We start from the raw sequence: 19462 nt of genomic DNA, 5'->3' as shown, positions 1-19462 counted from the left end.
TAAGGGTGACTTCGCCCTGACAATGATGTTGGACGAAACCCTCGGTTCCTGGCCCGAGGCTTGCCGATCGCGAGTTTCACGAAAGACTACCGGCGTACGGAGATGACACGAAAGTATAAAGCGACGGAAAAGACGAATCAAAAAGGAAGCGAGGACCACTCTCCGATCTCACAACGTTGAGCACGTAAATACATCGATTCACATTCGAACTTCTTGAAAAAAAAATTCTGATCTATCCGTGGGTGGTGTAGCAATCTCTCCACTTTTATTCCATCAGATTTGCTTCGTTCTGTTAAAGCAGCAACGCAACAACGCTGTCGTCAAAACGAGGGACCTGACGTCACTTTCTCGTACAATCTCAGTGGCATTTCATATAGTAATGGCGTGGACATACCTGCACGGAACACCGAGGTCGTGAAAACACGACATACGAAACGCGGATTGTTAACACTCGCTGGGGAATTATTTACGCAAACGCGGGTTTGCTTGTGGAAATAGGCCGCAAATTAGCGAAACACGGCATAAGCAGTGGGAATTCTGTGCAGTTTTAAACTACCGCAACAGGGGAAGAAAATTGGAAGCAGAAGGAAAGCATACCTGCCACCAAACTGCAATTTCTCGTAATGCGGCCGCTCCTTAAGATTCAAATTCCATAGTGCTTTTCGCAGGTTTGAATGCACACTGCTTTTTTCTAGCACTTAAAAAGCCGTATCCAATTCGAGATTCTGCTAAGATAACACCCGAAAACAACAGAAGAAACGCGCAAGAGAAAAACCAAAAGGCGAGGAAAAGCTACTGGACGCCACTTAGCGGAACACCGTGCATTCTTCTCAAACCACCCACTGACGTCACTTGCCCGACGTATTAGAAGCGAGTACGCTAGAACGAACGAGGCCTTAAATTAGCCACGTTATGCTCAACGTTACCTCGCCCCCCCCCCCCTTTTTTTTTTTCTCTCGAACACCACTGATACACACCGAGTGAGGAGCAGTCGTGTTTACCACACTTCCCAAAAACGCGAGCGGAAAGCCGCGCTCGCCGTCCATTCAATGCAAATTCGCCGAGAGCAGAAGACCGAAAACATAAGTATAGCAGACGACACCGCGTGGACCGGGCTTTGACGCAAGCAGGAGCGTACGAGCCGCCCCGTCCCGGCACCTCGGTCGTCATAGCCGAGCCAGAAGACAATGGAAGCCGTGTTGTCCGGCCGGCCGCGAACAGGCGACAGAGACGCGCCAAAGAGGAAACTAGCAGACGACGCACGTCCTGGCGCGTGCGGGGTCAGGAGGAAAAACAGAAGAGGGCCAGCATCCAAGAAGCAGAAGACGACGGCCAGCAGAAGCAGACGACGCCGACTAATTGCGAAGCGGCAGACGGCGTTAGAGAATGGAAGCCTCATAAACAAGTTTACCGGAGTGAAAAATTCCCTTCACTCCTTCCGAGCCACTTAATACGGCCCAGAATCGCTATCACGCCTGAGTCGCTAATGGGGGAAAAGCGCGTTTGGAATGACGAGGTGGAAAAATCAGTAAAAATCGGCGCGACGCAAAAATACTAAAGAAAACGGAAAGTCAAATGAGTCAACCATTTCCTTGCTCTAGAATAAAAAATTAAAAAAAAAAGCCGGCGTCCTTATCACTATGCGCGGGGTCTGCTGGGAGGAAAACACGGTCGTCTATTGTCATCGATCAGACATCTATGACGGTCTATCCAAATAGACGTTACGTTAAAAAAAAAGCAGCAGTGCTCACTGCAACAGGCATCTTTACACCGCAAGAAGCTTCGGCGCTTGCGAACGAACCGCGGGCCTACGACCCGGTCCCGAAGTTTCATTTACCCTGACACAGATCCGCAGTAATTTGTCAAACCACCTTAGTGACGACTTATCATTACGCTTGCTCGTGACGTCATCAATTTGGCCGGGGCTAAAAAATTACACCAAGCGTTCATCTAACAGAATTCTCTCGGTGAAAAGCGTACAGGGAGTAAGCAGCATGCCACCAAAAAATATCTGCTAAGCACCTTACAGCTGGCTTCTCCACTCAACTTCGGTGTACTGAAACGAAGCCTACCTACTCCTTTAACTTCTTGCAGAAAAAAAAAATGTATTGTGACGCTTAAGGAATACATTTGAACTGGTCTTCAAAACAAATACAATGTAACGCTAAAGTATGCAGGAACCAGGCCTAAATCCACACCTAAAAGTGACACAATAAATTGCAAACCTGGAAAGAGCGACAATCGCCGTAAGGTACTTTATACGATAGGAATAGCAATTTGCTTAAACAATGATAAACGGGTCTGGCGGTCAAACAGGTCTACTTCAGCTAAGCAAATACACCCAGTCGCGCCTCCAACAACCAATCTTCTTGCTTGAACAAACGTAATGCCCACAACTACGCTTATAATTTGTATAATTACTGCACGCAGTCGCGTTTTAAACGGTTCTTCACGGTATGCTATATGTATTACGGCTAGCACATATCCAGTCATGATGTACTATGCACAGAATAAGTCATTACGAGCAAGGAAGAATTGAATACGCTCTCTCTTAAAGTGAAACTACGACGGACGTTCCAAAAGTAAATTTCGTCACCCTTTTTTTTTTTTTTTTTTTTAACATGGTACTCCAGGTGAAACAAACAACCATCATAAGCAACCACGCCCGTTGCTGGTTCAACAACGGAAGGAGTGTCAGTGGAGGGCGAACGGCGCATGCGCAGAGCGCCGAAGAAGAGAGAGTAGCAGCAGACCGGCGCGCCCGAGGTTATTCGAGCACAAATCAAGATGGCGGACGGACGCGCGCTCACAACGTGGTCGCCAATGGGAGTGTGTGTACGAATCCGGTATGAATGACCACGTGGAACTAGTGTGTCCATCATCCACGAACGCCTACAGATCATGTATATGGTGAATAGGTCACGTTTGGTCAAATGGTTGGTCGCTGGTGTAGCGTGTTCAGAGGAGTAAGGCAGAGTGTGGAGGAGGAAGGTCGAAGTGGCCGTCTCTCCACATCCACGAATGAAAACATTAGTACAGGACAAGCCGCCCTCTCGGGACGTCACTTCCAAAACAATGCTGAGGTGGAGCAGGCTGTGCGACAATTCCTTGCATCCCAGCTAGGGCACCGAGTTTTACCAGCGTGGTTTCTTCAAAGTTGATTGCACGCTACGACAAATGCCTCAATGTCGGTGGCGACTATGTGGAAAAATAGTGAAAGGTGTATAGTTCATGATGCAATCGTGTAATGTTTTTGGCAATAAAGTTTCCGTATGAAAATAAATGACGAACCTTACTTTCGGAACGTCCCTCGTATATAGAGATGAAAATGAAAGCTGGATTGCCGAGCGCGCTTGGTGAACATACAGAGAGGTCAGTATTACCCTAAGCGGAGGCTTAGAAAAGCAGACAAGAATCATAAACCAAAGAAAGGCAGCGACTCTACCGTGAGCTTCCCACATTATACGGGGTGTTCAAAATTAAGCTTTACGGAATTTTTAGAAATCGCCTGCGGCAGGTAGCGTAATTCTTATCATTGAGTTGGGTTATTCGATGAGGCGGAGATTAGTAGCACGATAAATCGAAACACATATTCAACTAATTAACAAAACATCACTAATTAACTTTTCAGTTAATCATATTACGACACATATTGCAATTTACGAATTGTAGCCGGTGAGCTTGTCAGGCGTATCCACTTGGAATGAATTTCCAGAAGGACACCACTTTGGAGATATGCGCCATCAAACTCGTCGTAAAAATGCACTGTTGTTCCCCTTACTTTTTTACCAAAATGCTGTTTTATACAATGAAGCACGAAAGTAACTGGAACGCCCAAGTATTTCGTCCCACACTTTGGGAAATAATATCTCGAAACTGGTGTCATTTTGTAAATTCATTTCAAGTGGATGCGTCTTGCAAGCTTACCAGCTACAACTCGTAAATTGCAATATGTGTCGTAAAGTAATTAACGAAGAAGTTCATTAGTGAATTCTTGTTAATTATTTGAATGTGTGTTCGATTTCTCGTGCTACTAATGTCCGCCTCTTCTATGAAGACAAGGAGTTGAGTTATATAGACAGAAATATTGTAATGCCTTGGTTGAGTAGACTCTCATCCGTCACCTGTAAATAAACACACTTCATCCGTAACATTATAAAAATTTGTCATACGTGGCGAGAACAGAGCTTTCATAAGCAAGAAACAGACAACAAATGGGAAATCGCAGTGGCGCCACCTATTTTGTACCTACGGCACCTCTCGTGCGACGTCCGCACCGGCTGACTCACGTAGAGCGGCGGAGAGTGAAGTCACGTGAGGGCTACGTCAACTCGTCCGCTCTGGCGCGGGCGATTCAAATTGAGGAGCAGACGCGAGGCAATTCGGTGACAATTTCCCAGGCGACCAACTCACGTCGATACGCAGAAAACAATGATAAATTTCTAGATGGATAATCTATCGACATGACTCGGCTTCATACTTTTCCTTCAGCGTCCGTTCAACGCTCCAACTTCGATCTTTGATGAAGCGCGGCGTGCGCTTCCCTACCCTGTCTTAAAGGCAAGGAGGAAGCTTGGAAAGAACTAGAGCGCGGACTGCGTAACAAAATCTGAAACCAAGTCGGCCCACCACGTGATCATGCCGCGGCAGGTTTTAGTGTCCGCCACCGCCGCGATCAGCGCATGCGCTTTCGAAAAAGATAACGGCCGCCGTAGACAATGGCACGCTGGCAATAAATGCATATTTCAATGAACGACCAGTTCCACGATCATATCGGGAGAAAATTACACGCAGAGCGGTTGGTATAAAGCACAGGAGCGAGTGCGCGTCGATTAAAACCTACCGAGGACACTGGGCCGAGTTCACCGAGCGCAGGGTCACGTGTTGGACCGACTTCCTGAGGGAGAAAAAAAAAAAACGAGGGGGATGGATGGCTTCACGGAGAGCAGGCTCGCGAAGGCGGCTGTTTGCTTGACGTTAATACCCACTCTTATAGAGCTTATTTCCTTTCTCCGTGCTTATAGCTCTTGCCGCTGATTTGCATCGCCTCGAAGATGGCTCCTTCCTCACCGCCTCGTGTACCGCGATAACTGCCTCGTGAGGCAATGCTTGCTCTAGCTTCATAGTAAAGGTCGCAAGGACGCTATCTTTTTCGTGGTTCATCCTCCTAAGACCCCGACAGAAAACGCCCACCGTTTTTCAAATCGCTTCTCTCATTTCCCAAATTTCATAAATCATTTTTCAAAAAATACGATGAAATGTTCACACCTTAGGTCTCGTATAGTTTCTATCCACGCGAGATGTGCGACATGGTTGCCCAAAGCCCCGCAATAGAGAATCACTTTCTTTTTAAGGGAGTATTAGGCGTCCGCGTACGCCTGATTTCCGCTCCGTCATTGCGTGCTGCCTTATCCCACTATTTCTACGGTGCAGTTTCTAAAAAAAAAAAAGAAACAATTCCGTCATCGCATAGTCGGCTAGAAAACGTGGAAAGTCAACCCCATCCCATGTTCCATATATACCGGTTGAGGCGCCTTCGTTTCTGCAATCCACAGCACGATGACGTTGTATCGAGCGTTGCTGGAGTCGCTACTATCGTTGACGCAGCTGACAGTTCCTATAACAGTTGTCCCGGTAAAACGGTGCCAACATTTGTGAACTGACCCGCGGTCTGTTAAAAAAAAAAAGAAGAAAGAAAAAGGATGAGCACGCGACCAAATCAGTGTAAATCCCGATCCTGAACAGTATACCGGGTGTAACCCAGCGAAACCGGAAGAGAGAGAGAGTCCGATCAGCCGGAAGTAAATTACGCTATGCGCGCTTAAAGTGCGCGACCTCGTTTCCTTGTTCTTTCCCTCTCGATTATCCTTTCTCCCTACACACACAAGCGCCAACATAACGGAAACAGAGACACAGGGAGAACATAGCAGATGGGAAGTCCGGAGACAGTACACTACAGCAGAGAGCACGGATCTATCCGGCAGCTGGGCGCGAAGAAAGGGTTGTCGCGGACACCAGCCCGACCAACGAGGCAGACGCCCCCAATTACGCGGGCGCTGGGCGTTTAACACGCTGTTACACGGCACGACTAGGCGGCTGTTAGCTCGACGAAATTTTGGAAGCGAGGGGGGGGGGGGGGGAGGTTAGACGACTCCACCCCCAATTACGGGATCAAAGGGATGAGCCGCGCAGTTCGCAGAAAGACACCGTCCCGGTCACGTGATCGCGCGCGGAAGAGATACGGCGGTCGCGGAAAAAAAGACAAAGAGAGGAGTTCGAAAGCGTCCGAGAAGGGGCAATCATCGGATAACCGAAACGCATCGGGATCAGAAGCAGATGTCAACTCCGCCGGAGCCTCCTTTGAAAGGCGAATATGTGCGCGTAAAGGGTTACGAGCGCGGCGCGATTTCTCTCTCTCTCTCTTTCTACGTATTAGGTTTTACCTTTTCCGCGCAGAATCATCGCGGCCCCCAACTATATACAGTCGAACCCGGATATAGCGAACCCGCATATAACGAATCGTTGTGTATAACGAACAGCAGTAAAATGCCTTTAAAATTTTTTGTATACAATCTTTATTTTGTATATATCGAATTACCTACATATCGAAGTTTCGTTGTGTTCCCCTCCAGATTTGATATATCCGGATTCGACTGTAGCAGTGTGGTTATTTATTGTTAGCTTGAATGGGAGGGGGCATCTAAACAAAACAAAAAAAAGGCTGCCGGTATGCCTTCGATTCTGTCTTTCTGGCGTGAGGGGCAATGCGTGAGACAGAGGATCCGCCGACGGGGTGGGGGAGAGATGGGTGGCGACACACACGTGACCTCAGGGTGCTCGCCATATGCACTATAGGTAGGTGCTCGAGGACGGTTCACAGCAGATGAGCCGAACACAAAAGGATCCGCCGTGGAGTGCTGACGGCGACGAAAGCATGGGCGACGAGAGCTGTGCCGGAGTGGTCATCGCGAAAGCAGGTTCCAGGGAAACCGACGAAAGAATGATAATGCGCGCGCGCGCGCACACACACACACGCAACGCAGGATGGACCGACGTTCCACACAGAAGGCGCGCGTTCGAACCAGTTTCCCAGTTTTTTGTCACGCGCGACTGTCAAAGCCAGCGCCCACCGAGTACACGTAATCCATAAAAAAAAAACGGGGCCCGCGCTGGCGGGCAGCCTGTCAAACACGAGGGCCATGTCCTTTTACAAGTTATTTTCATTATTTTGTATTATTTTAGTTTTAGCACACAATTAGGGTGTGTGTGTGTGTGTGTGTGTGTGTGTGTGTGTGTGTGTGTGTGTGTGTGTGTGTGTGTGTGTGTGTGTGTGTGTGTGTGTGTGTGTGTGTGCGTGCGTGCGTGCGTGCGTGCGTGCGTGCGTGCGTGCGTGCGTGCGTGCGCGCGCGCGCGCGCGCATATTGTTGCTGTATAATGGTCTATAAGTTCGCTGACATTTATTTCGTGTATAACTCTATAATTTCAGCAGGACACCATTACGATCTGCAATGTTTAGGTGTACAGCCGCCCAAATCTTTGACTAGCGTGCGCGAGCGGGGACTTCAGTGCGCCAGCACCTGAAATTAGGAACAAACTTACAAATGGCCATGCTATCTGACTATGCTCACAAAGCTCGTGAAGATAGCATAGTCATTTGTAAGTTTGTTCCTAATTTAAGGCGCTGGCGCACAGAAAGTCGCCGCTCCCGCACGCTAGTTAAAGATTTGCGCGGCTGTACTTAGCTGTTGCTGTAGATTGTTCCCTAAATTTAAAGAAATCTAATGACAATGGACATTGTTACCATGAACTTCACAGTAATCAACGCTGTTGTAACGTGCAAACATTGTGCATATGTGTGTGTGATCTGCCGGCAAACCTCTCGTTTGCGGGGGCTGACACGCATGTCAGGCTTTGTGCCTTTAGTCTCAGCCTACCCTCGTTTGAATGAACGAGAAATAAAATTCCAATTCAATTCTATAATCTGCGGCTACGCAACAGGCCACGCGACGTTTTCCTGCTTACTATTCCGGCTATTCCGATCCAACACGAAATTCACGAAGATTTTTATTTGGGGGAGATAAAAGTAACTGTCTCTGCAAGACGCGCTGCTCTGGGGAGTGGGGATATAAAAAGGGTGGCAAACGAAATTCCGTCGCTGGCCGCACTGGCTCGGGGGAGTTATCCGGAAGGGTCCGGTTATTCCCGAAAAACGAGATTCTTTTTTTTTTTTTTTTCAGCGCCGGTCGACAAGGGGGCCAGTGTGTGTTCGTGGACACATATATACCGAATGGCAAGATGGGGGAAACGCATCAGGGATAAGAAAGTAAATTAAATGAAAGGAGTTAAGCTGCTGCAGACGGGAGCTCTCTCTCAATTGTGCGCACGCGCGGTGGACGTCACGCCCCGCGTGTCAGCGCCCGTTTGGGTGGCCGTATACGAATACGACAGAAAGAACTTTGTACGGGCGGTCATAATGTCCAACGCATCTGAAGTATGTCGCGCAACCCGTTCGGCCCGACGGGTCGGGAATTCAAAGAACGCAGCCCTGAACGATACTAATAACGGCGGTTGTGAATAACGGCAATGTGCAACAGCGTCGCCATAAAGAGGCAGTGTTCCAATTCTGGCCAGCATTGTAAGCCCGTCTATAGTATCGCCTGACGGGTAAGAAGGCAGCTTTCGTGTACCGGTACGCATTTTTTTTTTTTTTTTTTTAACGTCGGATGGACGGTCGAGCTGCAGCTTGGAACTGGAAAGCCTAGTATCACTCATGCAGCTCGTTATCTTTACCGTTATCCCGTGCCGAGCGAGATCCGAGGTTTGTGTTAATAAGCCATCAAATCTTAAGATATATTGAGCTTGCTGCTTTAAAAAAGTAAGCTTTTAAGTGCTTTTTTTTTGTTAATTGTACGTGCTTCCTTACCTTTACGCCACCAATACTCCAGCCCTCCCTCATCGCTGCCCATCGGAGATTCATTCACCCTTCCTCTTGATTCAATCAGAGTTCGATTCGCATAATCGGGCTCTGCGATAACCACGAGTACGCCACTGCGCTCACACTTTCTGCAGGGAAATTGCACCGCACGAAGCCTTTAAGATAGGCCGGGTGCTTCGCTGTCCGGAGCGAAAAAGAAATCGATGCGCGCAGAACGAGCATCGTTTCGGTGCCCCTAAATCGAAACTATAGACGTACGGTGCTTAATAAAGACGCACACAGTACAGGCGCTAGCCGGAGAGCTATAGTTGACGATGACTTGGCGACACGGGCTGCGTTCCCCCTTACGTGCTTCGGCGTAAATGCGCATTATACGTAGAACCGCGCGCACGTAGTACCAATGACCCCGCGCTGCGACACGCAACCGGCCCTGCCTGCGAGACACACCTGCTTCCTATCGCGGCTCGGGCGACGATAGGCGACTGCAGCCACGCGCCAGTCCTGTTGCCGCTAAACGACGCAACCACCCTGCCAGCTACATCCTCCCAACACCCCCTGTACTAAGACCCCACTGCACCGTTGCCTTCAACTTTTTTTTTCCCCTTTTTTTTTTAATTCGCTCGGAAGCGATTTCGCAAGACATTCATTCTGGGCATAAAGTACGGAGCATGTGTGACTGTAAAGAAGTGGTTTACTCGTATTCTTGTCATCCGCTTTCAATCAATTTGACACTCAATTGATCTAGACCTCTGTGTCGTCCCAGACGGCTGAAAGCAAGCTTGACGGGTGTTCCGAAATCATTGAGATTGCGTGAACATACCGGGTGCAACAGCAACATGGCGATGAACTATACACGCAGTTCCATCTTCATCTTTGCGTTTAAGCAATGAAATGCAGTTTTATTGTCACTGCAAGCAGGAGGAGATGACGGAGATACCACGTACACGGAGACGCAGCTTTTGGCCCATCTAACGGTGGTACTTAAATTTTAAAAATTGTTTTTTCAAGTTCATATCCTAGCGGTAGACAATAAAAACCACATTGAATAGCGATTATGTCCCATATTTGCGTGCTGGTCTGAGGGGGTGTCCCAACTATACAGGGTGTCCCAACTATCATGCACCAAGATTTAAAAAAAATATATTCGAATGCCACGTAGCATGGACAGAACCAAGGTAATGATGTTTGCCGTCGCTTGGAGATACTCCGATTATTGCGCATCCCGCCTAATTACGTAATAAGACTCGATTAATTAGGACTAACTATTCGATTTCTCGTGCTAGTAATGTCCGCCTCTTTGTATGATCCAGCTCAAGGACACGAATTATGCAATCTGCCACAGGCGAGTTTTTAAAAATTCCGGCAAACTTAGAAATGATCCCCCCTTATATAAAAACGTAGTTTTTTTTTTTTTTTCGACAACTTGTAGGGACCTATCCGTCGTGGATACTTCGGTAAATCGTTTAATTAAGCAGTCACCGCACTCACTCAATCATCATTTCACTGTTTTTACTGATACCAATAACCCTCCGCGACCGCAAACGAATCCGAACAAGAAGTTTTATCTTTATCTGATGCGAAAAGAGTGTGTGCTTTGTGAGGACTTCTATCGGCCTCTGTCTGACGCATTCGCAACACACAAGCACACACACACACACATTGGGCGCTCATAGACACGCACGTATTACAGAACACTAATCTACACACACACACACACACACACACACACACACACACTGACAGCTCACGCGTGCACCCTTTCTCGTCGTTTCTTCAGGCACTGTCGCCTTCGGCGAAGTGATAGAAAAAGACCCCCAGGGGGACGCTGCGAGCGAGGAGAGCAGCCAAGCCTCGGGGGCAGAGATAGCCCAACCCCCTTCCTCCCGTGTCACCCCCAACAGCAAAAACCATCGCCGCCGCTAGAAGACAAGCAGCTGCCCACACACACGCACACACAGACACACACGCCCGCAAGCGAGACAGGCAACGGACTCGCGTGCCGGGCATGCCGACGACTACGACGACGCCGCCGTTATCGGTACACCACCGTTACGACCTTCTCTCAAGCAACTGCCCTCTATCGCCCGCCTCCCCCCCTTTCTGTCTCGCGTATAATTTCGCGCAAACAGCTTTCAGCTGAATTTCGTCCGTCCAGTCTCCTGCGGCCTGTCACGAGTCCTCTTTTTAGTTAATTTGTTTCACTTTTTTTTTTCTTTCGAATTTGTCACTCAGCTGTCGCGGCGGCGCTCGCCACAGCAGGCAGCTGTATTCGCGAGAACAGGTGTGATGCACCCATTCTTGACACGGACACCGCTGCGTCGAACGACGTAATTTTTTTTTGTCTGTTTTCTTTTTTCTTTTTTTTTTCCAAGAACGCAGGCTATATGGCCACTGATGCTGCAGCGAACGACGGCGCGACGCGAAATATCTCCACGAAATGCGACAGCTCGTCCGCGAGACTGGCCTTGGGCGTGGCTTGACATCAACGCGTCCATATACTGTTCAATTGCGAAAACGAACTGCTAAAGTGAAGGTACGCGCTCAGCGGAACAACAAAGAAGAAAACGTCAGCGGACTTCGGCAATTCCTTCGGCCCGCAACTGATTTACTGAGGCACGCAACAGGCTCTCCACTGCGGAGACCGCCATCTTCCGAAGGACAACCTCCTTATGTTATTTGGTGCGCAGAATGGGGTTTTCACTCGTGGATAGGCCAGGAAACGAAGTACCAATTATCTAATTACCGCGCCAAAGATACACACTTTTCGTCTCCCCCCTCCCACACTTCCATGTCTTTTTTTTTTTTTTTTTTTTTTTTGCAGGAATGTGCTCTCCGCGGTCACAAATATGAACGCGAACACGTAGTAACCTTTTCAGATGTGGAACTTGCGTTTGGACTTTGTGGAGTTCGAGCGAAGCTTGCATTGGCCATTATTCGCCTCCACTTTGCGCGCACACGCGCCGAGCGCCGAGCAAACTGGCCCGAACCCGGAGGCAGTTGCGACGTCACCCATGTGAGCTAACCAAATAAATGTGCCCCCCAGCAACACATAACAGTCAAACCCGGATATATCGAACCTGAAGGGGGTGAGAAAAAAGTTCGATGTAGAGCTGTTTCGACACATAAAATGAAAATTTCATACAAAAATTTTTCAAGTGTTCGTTATACGCAATAACTCGTTATGTGTGAGTTCAATATATCCGTGTTAGACTGTGTTAGCAGGTCTGAGATCTGTAATAGGGTCCCTTTAAACAACTCTCCTGGTGTTGGAGAGTGTTGTTTAAAGGGCTAAACATAATAGCACCCTCACACGGGCGTACACGTGGGGTCGGCAGAACAGGCAGATATACTGACTCGCCAACATTCGCGCAAGCTCTCTACTCACTCAGGCCCAGTTACACTCACCAGCACTCACTCACACGTACATACTCGCGTCCGCTCACCCTCGCCGACCGCAGCTCCTGTTCGTACACACTCAGTTCCGACTCGAAATCACCGTCAGCGACTTTCGTTCGTGCTAGCGTTGACCTACACTCCTTTCTGCTCGGAGTCAATCTGACGCCGGCGAAATTAGAGAGTATGTATGTCGGTGAGTCGTGAGTGAGTATGCAGACCTACGGGTGTACAAAGGGTGCTCGGTTTTGTCTCGACACCCTCCCTCTTAAGGGGGTAAGATCGACTCGTTGATGGAAAATAAATGAAAATTTATTTTTAGCCGACTTTTTCTTTTCGTGGCAAGTAAATATGACGATAGTCGGGAAACACGACGCGAAAACTGCATGAATATAAACTTGAATGGTTATGCCCTTCGTACTCTCGCGTGAGCTATTTCGGTGTGCGCCGTGCGGTGGCAATTAATAGACAGTATTCAAGGACGGCTTCTCTAATCGCCGGTGTAGTTTGAGCTCTCTCCAGGGCGAAGCTTGCTTTTTTTTGCGAAGCTTGCAAAAAAATGATCAATAAAACAACATTGATAGCTTTAGGGTAAAATTTGGGACAATCAAGCACCGTTAATGATCTCATCCTTTAGGTCCATCGGGAAGCACTTGACTTTGATAATCATCTTCCGATTACTTTCGTTTCCTATCGTGCAACTCCTGTGCTATGCTATGCCCTCATTTATTCATAAATTTGCAAGTTCCCTTTGTTGCGCTTTCATTGCTATCCATTGGGTAATATTTACCTGTTCACACGTTATCCTCGGTGCGCGGCCTGGCGCGAAACGGGACACGCCGTCAACATTTCCGGAACAGTAACTCTAACATCTAGAGCTAACCGGGAGGTCGGCGAATTGCGGCGCATGACTGCATCACTCGACAACTCGAAGCGCCGGAAGCTCGAAAAAAAGATTACAAATTCAAATAAGAAATCAATAATCGGACGACATCTCGTCTGGTTGGAAAGTTGATACATATTTGACAGAATAAACAGAATGCCGACCAAAAAGGCATTGTCGAGAAAGTTAACGTTTCGCCTTCCACACGGAAAGCGTTGTTCACCCTGAAGCCTTCTTTAGTCAATTTCTTCCACAGCACCATTTTGGTCGGCGTACTGTTTATTCTGTTCCAATGCAATTAGAAATGAGTCCCGCAGTTATAACCAACCACAAGGCGCAGCATTTTCTTTTTTCTTGCGTGACACCTCCTCCGCGCTGAGTATTTCAGCCGAACCTTCGCGAAAAAAACAGCGCTGCCTCACGTCTCGAGCTGCTTTAATCACGCTCTGCGGGAGGGGGGATGGGCTTCCCCAACTCCCCATACAAACCGCCTCGAACGTAAATTCGCCTCAAGGACGGCCGTCCTTTTTCGCGTCTTTCTCTCCCCAACCTCACCTCCGCTGACGCTAGACATCGTGCAAGGCTGTTTCCTCGCGGACGACGCATTTCATTCCGGGGGCCGGGGGCGCATAAGAAACACGGGGCCCCCGACCAACAATGGCCGTCACCATTAACGGCGGACCACAATGGGTCCGGAAAGCATCGCTGCTCGCCGATGACAGCAGACGCGTGCAGCGCGGAAGAAAACCGCACACACAAAAAAGGGAAAGAGGAAGAAGAGGCATATGGCGTCACAGGGCGTACGAAGCGCACCTTTCTTACTTCCCGCTTCGAGGAAGGAGGAAGAATAATATCGGCGCGCATCTTGAAGCGCGACCGGCCGGCCACACGCTCGCCCAAAAGGTGCGGCACGCGACAGCCCTTCTCCAGCACCCGGCCAACTCAACCCCCCCCCCCCTCTCCCCCGGCCCTTCTCTCAATCTCCCTGAACAACTACAGAACGCTGCAGCCGTCGTCCTGGCCGAAGACCGAGCCGAAGTCCGAGCCGCGCGAGAAGCAGACGGCGCCCGGCGAAGATGCAGAAGAAGCAGCAGACGCGAAGCAGACGACGACGGATCCAATCTCCGTTCAACTATACGCTTACTACGTTTACTATACCACTACCACTACGTCTACTGCACGATCGCGCCCTCTCTTTCTCTCCCCCCTTGCCAGCGGCGCAGACCCCCTTCCTTTTGTGGCGCCGGCGTCTCTAACTCCAAGGAAGGAAGCAAAGAAGGACCCGGGTCTTCACACCCTCCGGGCAGCTAGCACTTCTGTTCGAAACGTCGTCTGCTCAGCAGGCGCGCGCGCAGCCGTCGTCTGTTCGCCTCCTCCTCGGACACACACTCCGTCGTCTGCTAGCAAGGAAGGAGCGGCCGCGGAAAAAGGCGGCAGCTGCAGAGCGAACCATATAACTCTCCTCCCCACCACCGGCCAGCAACTTCCCGCTCGCTATATACCACTTCCTCCATTCACCGGGAGGAGGGGGAAGCTAAACAACACCTTAACCTTGCGCACAGCCCGCTTTCTGAGCCCCCCGCCGCCATCGCGCGATCACCGGTGCGCCATTGCCACCACCCCTCACCGGAGGAAAGCGGCAGTGCTGTTCCTTCCTGTATCACCCCCCCCCCTCCCCTTCCCTGTTCTTGTTCCTCGACGTCAGCTGTTCCGGCGAGGGCAAATCAGTGGGGGGAACCCCGAGCAGCAGAAGGCGCGGGCCAAGTGCGGCTAGCAGACGACGAAACACCGCGTCGTCTGCTACTCCTTGCGTCGTCTGTCTGTCTCGCTCTACCTCGATCTAGCGTACGCGCACATGCGAGTAGCGAGGCCAGCGCGCCACGTGACGCCAGCCGCCGGGGATGGTGGTGGTGGTTCCTCATTCCGACACCCCCGGCCCGGCTGCGTCGCTCGGGGTCTCGACACGGGGTCGCGTAGTGCGTGATAGTATAGTGCGAGCTCCCTCCCCCCCCCTTCTCCCCGAACCCGTGCAGGAACGGGACAGGAAACGGCACGTGGAAGGAAGGTGTCCCCATTATGGCGACGGGACACGGCCTTTGACACGATCCGAGAATGAAGCCGCCACCGGATTGGCAGCGCCTTGCGAACGAGACAGAGCTATGCACCAGACAAACATACTCATCGCTTGTTCTGTCGTTTCAGAGCATTCCGGTATATAGCGGTAATGAGGTAGCGACAATGGACGAGAAAGCAGTTTTTCTGCGTCGGCTTTACTGAGCTGTTACACTAAGCCGGAATGGAACACAGTTGCTTTCAAGAGACATCAGCTACGCACACACACATACCTAACATGAAAGCTTTCAGTGAAATTGAATGCTGAATGTAGAACCCACTTACACATACCTGCCCAACCTGTGAACTTTAAGGTTCGTAAAACAATATTTACGCACACGATTGAGGGAGGGGGTGGTGCAGGGGCGAAGGGATCCAGCAGGCATTTTTTTTTTTTTTTTGGCCCAGAGCAAATAAAAATTTTGTGGGATGCGTGCGCACTTTATTCACGATTACTTGAGTTTAGACGCAGCATAAGGAGCAGCAAGCTAGACACAGCAGAGACGTATAGAAGCAATAAATGGGGCTTTAGACTTTTTCAGCGACTTGGCCTTTGCAGATTTATGTCTGAATAAACTTGTTCGAAGCGAGAAGCTCTCTGTTTAGCATCTTACACTGCCACAGACGGGTAGCGCGTGCGGTCGTTATTTATTTTTTGTATACATTACTGCTCTTTAATCTTGCTTGTCCCATCCTTAAACACCTTGAAAACATTTTCGCGAACAGAATCTAGTTTTCGTAAATCCTGACGAGACATCCGGGAAATGGTGGAACGGGCATAAATTCGTAAACATAACAGCAAATTCGGGAGAGGTGGAAGGTATGGTTACATATTAATGAACATGATATATTGTATCTACATGAAACAATTAATCCCCGCCTTGAAAAAAAGAAAGCCAGAGAAAAAATCTGCGCTCAAACAGTAGTTATTACAAGGTGTTAAGTCACAACCTCACTCAATCCTAACTTACTGTAAGTGGGGTGCGAATATTCGACATATGGAGTACGAATCCAATAGCCCTTTACTATTCGATTCACTATAATTCACTATTCAAAGTTACATACATAAGCTATACATAAGCAATAACAACAGTTGTTGCAGTCTATATGGGGAAATATTTTTCCGAACGTCTCTGCTCCAGACACTCCCCTTTCTGAGACAACGCATGGAGATCAAGTCTACTGGTAGCACCGGTAACAATTTATGAATCCCAGCTCGCGTTTTATTATTACGTTTTCATGATAGCTTCTGTGTTGTTTCATTTGCGTACTTTGTAGTTATTGAATAACGTACACGTAAGCATACTAAGTTTAGGTTTCCCACAACTTGCTGCGTACTTTCAACTTCATTACCGCTGACATTGAGTGAAGAGGTCCCCCCCCCCCCCCCCCCCCCTCGACAGCTGTTGGACTATGGAACCTACGAGCGTGTTAATAATACTGTACTATTTCTCTGTCTTATGTGACCAGTAATTGAATAAACGAACTTACGACTTCTGCACAACAGTTCCCAGTCGTTAAAATTAGCACGCCTCGCCCACAATTCAATCTACGAATTTGATGTCTCGTTTTAGGAAAAGCAATCTCTTAATTAGATACCTTAAACAAGCAGTGCTAGTTGAACGACCACAGCACTTCATCTACTACGTGTATCTGCATGTTGACGAGCTGCTCCTTTGTTTCGTTAAGCTGATCCAGACAAGTGGATCCCGCGTTAATGTCACTGTCATGATGCACCAGATGCAATCATATCTTACACTGTCCTCATGTACAAGCTTTCTAGCTCAGCTGACATGCAGTTGCGAGCGAAATTTATATGTATAGATCAAGTAAACACCTAAGCATTTTTCGACCCAAACGGACTCCACGCAACCAGCATCTGACACTTTGTTTAGAAATTTGGAAATTATCGGTATTCGATCCGAAGACTTTGAATACAATATTCGAACAAGTCTACCTTACTTGCTGTTATCTTGTTGAATCTTTAAGAATCGCCACAAATAATTTGTTTTCTCAATTTCAACACAAGAATAAGAAATTACCGGGTTCACGCGCAAAATCAGGTGTTTGTTCGCTCTGACACTGGAACACCTAGAAAATCGCCCCAATAAACTTTTTTTTTCTCTCTCTTTTCAAAATTTCAATGCTGGAACCAGAACATAAGCGGGATTCAGATGCAAAGTCTAGTAGTGTTTTTCTTTCAAACACTGCCGCACCTTGTACAGCTGGCTAGCAGCCTGCGAAGACGATTCGCGACAGCGCCCCAAGTTCGGCTTGCGCGCACGGCAGTGACCTGACCCGACCCTGCGCTCGGACCTCGAGTCGCAGATGGTGCGGGGTCCCCGCCCGTCTGACCCACTGGGGCCACACCCCGCGTCGAAAAAGAATACCCGAGGCCACCGCATCGCGACGGGGTCGAGAAATGGGGAGAATCACCATAGCGTGAGTCGACACGGTTAGGAGAAAAAAAAAAAGAAAAAAGTCTGAAAGGAACCCCGCCGTTCCCCTCCAGCAAAGTTTTTTTTTTTTTTTTTTCGTTGATTCTACCTCGCGATTTTTTTCTCTTTTTTTTTTTCCCAGAAGCAGCGATAATATTGCGTGACCCAGCCGGTACGATCGGTGCTTCGATAGCCGACAGGTACCACTGCAGAACACAATCGCGAAAGCACGATCGTCAAAACCAGAGTCAATCATCCCGAAGGCACCACAGAACTGATCCCGGCAGAAGCAGTCGCGACCTGTCATCTCGACTCTGGGGTGGCAGGGTGCCTCGGGCGCAACGACAATCATGCTTTAAAGTACATCACGCAAGACAGTATCGCGTTGAGACAGCAAACGTCGTTACTACACCCCAACTAACTCACCAACGCGTGTGCCAAAGCTTCACAAACTGCCAAACACGCGACAAGCAGCCCAAAATAGATTTGAAGACGAGCGGTTGATCCGAGAACTAGCGTGCCACAGTGCCGTATCCGCTAAAAGCCGTAATACGAAGGGCGCCAGTTTCGTATTCCACAACGGACGCGCGAAGCGTCCGCGCTCACGCCAACGTTATGCACCGGCGATGGACCGGCCGTTATCACAGTTCGCACGGCAAGCGCATCGAGCGATCTTTCTCCGAGAGCGCCACCGACGACATCAGTCTAACGTTCTGAGGCCTCTGCGAACTTACAGAAGGTCTTGAAAACGCTGCATGCGCAAAATAAAGGGCGAAAGAAAGAGTATTGCATGCGGGGGCGAAGGGCGGATAGCAAAACATGGTAACGCCGGAGGCGTGACGATCACTCGCGACAATTCAAAGCAACGGCTGAGCTCTAAACGAACCAGTAACTTATCAACCTCGCTGGTAGCGTGCTCGGAATGCATGCGAGAATTTTTCAACACAAGGTGCGGCGGCGAATCGCGCCGATAAAGCAAATTATCCGGCCCAGAATTGCAAACTTTAATACTAAGCCTAACGATCAAGGCAAACGGGTGCGACGGCTACCGAACCAGACGGCTAAAAGCTATCGGCGATTCCTCGCGACGGATTGTCGATGACTCTGAGACTACTACACAGGTGCGCACGGTTTCAGTGCACGACACGCGCCACGCGACACCAACGGTCACAGCTCGGGAAGCCAATTCAGCGAGAAAATAGTCACACAATACTCACGGTCACGTCGAGCGGATCACCCCATCGCACACGGCGCACGATGCCGGCGCCGGCTTTGGCATCCTCGCACTAATCACCACCACACCGTGCACACCGTTGATCTGGATGACAGATAATCCGGATTGCGAATTGATGAAACGGGCCAACACGCACCACACACGCACACAATAAGCGGCAAAAAACACTTCAAAACAATGGCCACACGGGAAGCTCGCGCTGGCGACTCTTCCCTGCCGCCAACCCCGGCTACTCACAGGCCGCCCCGGGCCATGACGTCAGCTGACGTCACACCCGAGGAACCATTTGATAATCGCGTTCCTGCCAACTCGAGGAGGGCAAGAAGGTGAAGCCGAACGTCGCGCTGTAAGGAACCGCAATGGCTTGACGATTACTCGCGCCTGTAAATCGCTGCATTTCTAACTGCTGCGTCTACAGGTGTGCTTTTCAATGCTCATCGCTGCTGAATAGGAAGACATATCCCTCT

The 19462-nt window shown here is 49.3% G+C and overlaps 1 protein-coding gene across 1 annotated transcript in view; it reads right to left on the bottom strand.

Annotated features, from left to right (window-relative positions):
• Nucleotides 1-19209, bottom strand: part of LOC119464524 (delta-like protein 1) — a 54737-nt gene extending 35528 nt beyond the window's left edge. The window contains exon 1 of the mRNA XM_037725539.2: nt 18979-19209. The gene's annotated coding sequence lies outside the window, so the exon portion shown is untranslated. The remainder of the gene's footprint in view (nt 1-18978) is intronic.
• Between the last annotated feature and the right edge of the window lie 253 nt (nt 19210-19462).

The sequence above is a fragment of the Dermacentor silvarum genome, chromosome 9 (genome assembly GCF_013339745.2).
Source record: "Dermacentor silvarum isolate Dsil-2018 chromosome 9, BIME_Dsil_1.4, whole genome shotgun sequence".
Taxonomy (NCBI): Eukaryota; Metazoa; Arthropoda; class Arachnida; order Ixodida; family Ixodidae; genus Dermacentor; species Dermacentor silvarum.
This window is presented reverse-complemented; position numbering and strand designations above follow the sequence as displayed.